Source organism: Falco cherrug, chromosome 4 (genome assembly GCF_023634085.1).
Source record: "Falco cherrug isolate bFalChe1 chromosome 4, bFalChe1.pri, whole genome shotgun sequence".
Classification (NCBI taxonomy): Eukaryota; Metazoa; Chordata; class Aves; order Falconiformes; family Falconidae; genus Falco; species Falco cherrug.
Window position 1 is genome coordinate 101,471,597 of NC_073700.1, and position 6,867 is coordinate 101,478,463.

Sequence of the window (6,867 nt, forward strand, 5' to 3'; positions counted from 1 at the left end):
TAATATAATCAGATAGATATTGTCTCAAGGAGATATTTTACCTGAGCAGTTTGAAAGGGTTCTTCATTTTACTCCTTTGGTTTTGTAACCTGTCAAGAGATGTTTTTAAAAATTCAAGTTTCAGCTGCATGACTACACCTGCACCTATAACTCTGTAGTATGGCTTTGAAGATTTTTGTGGTCTGTACTATGCCGTGGCTTTCAATGAAAGGTCTGTGGATCATGGATGAGAGGACAAGGGAATGGGGAATACCTGAGCATTTCCCGGACTCCGGGGAAGTTAAATGAGAGCAGCTTATTATCCAAAAATGCAAATTATACATGCTGGGAAAAAATCAGGGTCCACAAACAGAAATGTTGGCAAACATGTGAAGCGTGCCAGACAGGGCTTCTTGCAATTCCAGTCCTCTCCAGGCACCCCAGCGAAACTTGCTTTGACCAGCCCACATGTCATGATCACTCATTCAGTTTTGTTTCTTATGACCTATTATCTCTTGGCTGAATATTTGAACAGGACTGGGAAAATAAACCAGACTTGGCTGTTTTGAAGTTGGTAAGCCCCGAGGTCAGAGTCAGGGCTTCACAAGGAGGTGACAGTATAAGAACATTCTTCTGTAGCATGATTCATGTGCAGGCAGGCCAGCAGATACCCAGTCAGGTATCTGTTGCTAGACGTGCTGCATGAAAGGATGGAGTATTCTGCAGTGCTAAACCTGGGGTGTACGTCAGAATTCTCTTTTCAGTCCTCACTTGGACTTACTGAAAGCCTAATATTGTAAGACAAAAGCATGAGAAGTATTTTATTACCGTATGCCCTGCCCTTGCTTAGAGTATGGTTTAATGTTGCTCAAAATAATGCAAGTCTGTCTGCACCACAGCCCTCCTTTTAACTATTTCCTTTGCACCAGCTGTCACTCTTCCGAAAATATCAGTGCTGGCACGATTCTGAAATCTCTGTTAATGTTGAGCTGTAGGTACGGAAGGAGGCAAGTTAACTGTTCTGTTGTGTCTGCACCCCACTAACCAAAGACATGGAGCTTAACCCTGGCGTGAGCAACAAGGCACCCTCAGAAAGGAGGACAGACTCTCGCCACTTCTATTTTTATTGCTAACACCACCCGTTTTCACTCTCCTGTGCCTGTCTGCTCCATTTCAAAGGCTGCAGATCACTGGTTATTGATACCTGCGTTGTTGAAGCCCTGCTTCCCATTCCTGTCCCTCAAATCTAAACTAAACCTATCAGTGCAATTCAGAGCGAGGACAGCTTTGGCTAAAGTTCTGCCTACTAGTTTCCCAGAACAGCTGGGATAAAGCAGCTATGGAGGTCTGTCTGAGGGGGTACAATACAGCCTTAGAAACAACTGGCTCATTAATGTCAGTCTGTCTTCTGCCTCATAGTCCTCTTGTTCAGAAAGGCTTGTTTTATGAATGAAAAAATGTTGTCCTTGACTTGATACAGGTTTGCTTTTTTTAATTGTAAATGCTTGTTTCTGGCAATTGTGCCTCTTATTTGAGGGTAACAAGGGCATAATTATTCAGCTGTCGTGCACCACAAACTGCTGAGCATGAGGTATTAATGGAGTGCTGTGCTGCCACCATAGCTTAATAGCTACAGCTGCAGCATGGTGCTCTTGTTTGGCTGGGGTTCATGAAAAAGGGGGATGCAGATCATTAAGTTTTATGTTAAGAGTGATTTACAGATGTAGAAATAACAGTAGGCTGTGCTAGATGGACAAAGCACTCTGATTTAAAAAGAGCCGTTATGCCACCAGAGCTGTGATTTGTACTCGGGGGGGGGTACAGAGAGCCACCAGCAGCACCGGTCTACCTCATACAACCCCCAGTGCTCTCAATAAAAGAAACTGGTGTAATTGTGTGTGCTGGCAGGGCTGTACGCGGGGAGGGAGGGAATCATAGCCTACCACCACAGCTGGCTAGCAGATACAATAAAAGGAAGCTGCAAATGGATGCTTTTGGCTACAGGCTTTGAGGTGATACACAACTCCTAGCCTGGTCTCTTCCCACCCCACAGCTATGATATTAGGAGATGCAAGTGCTGGAATTAGGAGGTCGGTGTTGCCCCAGCTCTGCATGGGAAAGTAAAGGGGGTATCTCCTCAGCCCCACCCTGAGGGGTTCCAGCTGGGAGCCCAAGCTCCCCTGGTAGCTGATGGAGGAAGAGGGTGAATCAGAGGGGGAAGAGTAACTCCTGTGCTCCTGTGACACACTGCTGCTGTGATTCACTCTTGTCCCTTTTTCTCCTTTAACTACACAAAGAGAATGGCTGGGTATTAAGGCTAGTCCCATGCAAATAGCCTCCAAGACACACTGTGCTTTTCCCTGGGAGAATTTACTCTCTTTGGGCTGTAAAAACAGGTGCAGGATGAGTGCTGTCTCTAATTTCTCAGTCTGTCCTTGTATGCCTAAAGGTTAGGTGCCTGCAAGTCTACTCCTGTGGGGTTTCTTTTCCCTCAAGGTTTCTAGCGTCTTGCTACAATTCCTCCTAAGCCAAGAAGGCTGCTTGTCTGCTGTTGCCTTTCCTGCACAAGTGCAAACATGTAAGGAAAGAACAAATGGCTCAGACATACTTAATTTAGCAATGACTCTACATTAGCAGCTTGGGGATATTCACCCCCGCAGGGGAGAAATGCCCCACCACTCTGCTCGGACTTTACCACGTCCTACACACACACATCGGCTCCACTTCAAAATCTGACATCTTGTCTTTCTGGTAGCCCCTTCATCAGCCGCAGAAACGTGCAGGTGTTTGCTTCGCCACCACACATTACTTTTTTCTAAACATACCCACACGTGCAAAGCACAGAGCACTTGGTCTGTTCCTTATCTTCTGTTCTATTCCCTCTTTTTTCCAGGCGGTGCGTTTGCCACATCGCTACCGGTCTCCTTTGCAGGGTGTCCCAGCCTGCGGGCACGCCTCTCTAGAGCCACAGGCGAGGGGCTCTGAAGGCGGTATACATGGCAGTGCCCTGCGCCAGGCACGGCTGAACGCATTTCGGGGCCAGAGTAACCTGGGGGCTTTGTAGCACTGAGCGTTGGCACCAGGACACCTGTGCCTTCCTGTGACCCTCCACACTGCTGGCTGAATTCCCTGTCGCAGTGAGGGGGGCAGGACTGCTGCTCTCTTGCTAATGCTTCAGAGGTTGTAGTTTATTCCTTTCAAACGGTTTGCTTTGTGCATTGCTGTTATTCTACGCCTGTAAACGTCTAAAGAGTGATATATGAAATTACATCATCTTGGGCATTTTTAATTTAACTTGGTTCAAGCCAGGATGCACAAAAAAATGCATTTTAATTGATGTAATTTTATCTGTGTCCTAATCCTTCTGCTTCAAAAGCTCCGGCCTTCATGGCTGGCTGGTGCTCCGAAGGACATACTCTGTCGAACACAAGTCTCATCTGAGAACCAATTAGCACTTACCCAGTGACAAAACAGCTCTTGAAAATGTTTACCTTATGCACCTTTCCGTAAAGCTGCAGCTTAGCAAAATGCAAAAGCCAGGTGCTGCTGGAGGCACTCTGAAAACATTAACGCGAGGCCCAGCACTGTTCTGAGCACCTTGCTCAGGAAGTGGCGGGTAGTGCTGCTGCTCTGTAGAGGTCCCCTGACTTCAGCTTCTTCCTCTGCACTCACTTTTCTAGGGCCACCCTCCTTATTTCCCACCACCCCAAAAGGCAAGGTCCCTCCCAGCCTCCTTTTTATGAGCCCCCGCTGTTGTACTACCGCCCCCCACCCCAGCACATAAGCAGCCACAGCATCGTGCCTTTGAAGCCAAGCTGTCACAGCACTAAACCAGAACAACGTCAAAGATTTCAGTACCTAAATTCTGCCTTCATGTAAAACTGAAACCTTGTGACTGGCAACCATCTCGCCCTTGAGAAAGCTCCTGTGGTGCTGCAACTCTTTTTTTTTTTTTTCTTTCGTCTTTTAAGCTTCCTACCTGCTCGAAGTGCTGCTTCTGGGCATGGCCAGACAGCTTCACTGTCAGAGCAGCTCAAACAGAAGTTTGGCAGACGGAAAAAAGCAGAGATTTATATTTATTTTTTTTGCCAACTGCCCCAAGGCAGAGGGGCTGGTCCAGGCAGGTAATGAGAGCTTGTTCAGTACTTAATAAATTGGCAAGTCATTAACCCAGTAAACCAGTGCAGATATAAGAGGATAAAGCTACTCTTCATCAGTTGTTTACAAAGATGGCCTTTTTTTTTTTTTTTTTTTTTTAATGCAAGCTCCTGGATGGTGGGAACCCACTGTATAGTGGTCAGTCCCTAGTAATAAACAATGGTGCATACTTACCATGAGAAAACAGAGTGCTGACCCAGGGGACTGGCCGAGGCTGATGGGCTCTGGGCTCAAGGACAGGCAGAACAGAAACAAACTCTGCGGCAGCCAGCTGTGGGTGACCAGTGACCTCTAGAAGGGGGACAGGCATAGGAAGGAGCAGCCAACAGCACTTACAGCTTTTCCTGTTATCCAGCTGTCGTGCTGGAAAAAAGTAGTCATCCTTCTCCAGGAGAGGAATAGGACAAGCACCACTGCGACTTTCTGACCTGCTTCCATGTAGCGGGGTCAAACAAGCCCTGGGACCAGAGACCAAAACCAAGAGCTGACTGTTCCTCAGACTGGCTGCCCAAGCGTGCAGCCCTGCACACCTGCAGAGGAGCAAAAGGTAAGCCAAGGGCACGGTGCCTGCACCTGTGCTCCAGTCCAAAACCTGAGACGGCCTAAACGGGAGGGTTGCTTAAGAATACCCTAGAGCTTTGTAATGAGGTCTCTCTCCTGCCACCTGGGAGGAGATCTCTGCAGGCAGAAGGAACAGGACATGGGCTTCCCACAGACCCTTTCTCTTACCCGCTTCTCCCCACCTCACACAAACAGCTGCACCACCAGGATGCCAGCCCAGTGTCAAGCCCATCAGCTGGGCTAGCAACGCGCAGCTCCAGCCTTCCCTGGCTTTCAGATGACAGTCTACAAGCAGGTCTGCACCGCTGCCCCTAGCCGCAGGGCTGGCCAAGGCCACCGGCCAGCGCACAGCCTCCCACACTCAGCAGCAGCATTTTGGCCATGCTGTCTCTAAGCGCAGCAGAGCCCAGAGCAATTGTTAAGTTCAGCAGGGCAGAACATGCGGCACCTTGATGCCATGTTCTGCAGCCTCTGGGTCAGGTTTAGTGCCCTCCTTCTGGAGCTTCAGCAGAACGTGAAAATCCCAGACATGGGGTATGAAGCGTGCATAGCAGGCCAGCAGAAAAGAGACTTTTCTATCACTCCAGGTAGGTCTGCCCTTTAAGTACGGACAGCCAGAAACTGTGGGTATCCGCCGCATTTCCATTAGTGCATAATGTGCTCACATTAGTTTCTCTTTCACAAGCTTTCTACCAATGTTGACACCTGCTCACTCTTGTCTCCTGCTCCTCTTTGACCTGATAAGCTCTTAGTCCTCTTCCCTGGAGCATTACTCACAACACAACACCTCCCCAATTCATTAGAAGTTATTATTTTCATAGGGTCTTGCTATCCCCTCTGTACCCCACAGTGATTTGTTCCCGAAGCCTTTTCAGGAGCAAAGAACTTATTCCTTCCTAGTTCACACAATGCACAACACCACAATTTCAGAGCAACAGAAGAAAGTGCAAGCTGTCACATAACCTGCAGTGTCTTCACCTAGCACTGCAGTCCTCAAGCTTTTCAAAGCCACCCTTCCTCTTTTTTTAAGGAAGTTTTTTTTCCCCTTCTTGTCTTCCCAGATTGTACCTGACAAAAGCACTACCCACTCTCTTAACTTACCTTAAGGCCCCAGAGCTCAAACGTCAGGGTTTGGGGTTTTCTGCAATATGAAACTGTTTGTACTATTTTCTTCTCCCAAGGTTTACATACTAATTTTCAGTAAGACTGAACACAAAACTCTACCTGTGTTGGCTCAAAGGATATACTACACTCATCTTGGAGCTGAAGAGGATGGACAGCTTTTGGGTGGGATAGCCAGAGACCAGCAATCTAAACACAACAGCAGGGGAACAGGTATTTCCATGGCTCCTGCCTCTTGTCCTCCAGCTACAGGATATATTCTGAAAGTCCCCAGAGAGGTCACTGCTCTAGTAGAGGAAGGAAAAAAATGAACAAGACAACAATCTGATTCTCAAAGCTCTTACATCATCCAAATAGCAAACATAGTTAATTTCTATAACAGCTGGAATCCCATATTTGACAAAGCTGCAGACAGATGGAGCTTTCAGAACCAGGCTGACACTGAAGGAAACTTAAAATACTTTTGCTGGCAGAGCTACAGTAGTGAGGTGCCAAAGTCCCTGCCAGACGGAGCTGTCATTCAAAGACCCCTGGTAGAGCTGGTGATTACAGCAAAACCTGTGCTTTCCTTGGTAGACGTTTCGCAAGGAGAATCTGAGGGAAGTGAGGAAGCTTTGGCAGCAGACATGTCAGTTTTCCAGCCTGAAAACATACTGCATTAAGAGCATCTGGTGGGTCTACGGACCCAGCGCTGTCGTAACAGCCAAACCTGCAGGCATACCTTAGACCTGTCGATAGGCACAAAAACCAAAAGGGAACTTGTAATTTACTTCTCTTGATCCAGTATAAACAAGTGCACTCGCAGTAAAACATATTATTTGGGTGACCACAGAGCATGGTTCAGAAATTCTTTGGTTGTCAGACTACATGCAATTTCCCTGATACTTTTTTCCCCTGCGTGGTGACAAGCGACAGAGTGATGTGGGAGGCTGAAAAAAAGGTGCCAGTGGAGTGCCAGGAGACTGGGCACGATTCCAGCAGAGTGGAAACAGCCTTTTCTTCAGAGCAAGCTCAGGCTCCAGCCCCAATCCTTAGCAGGTGCTTCTC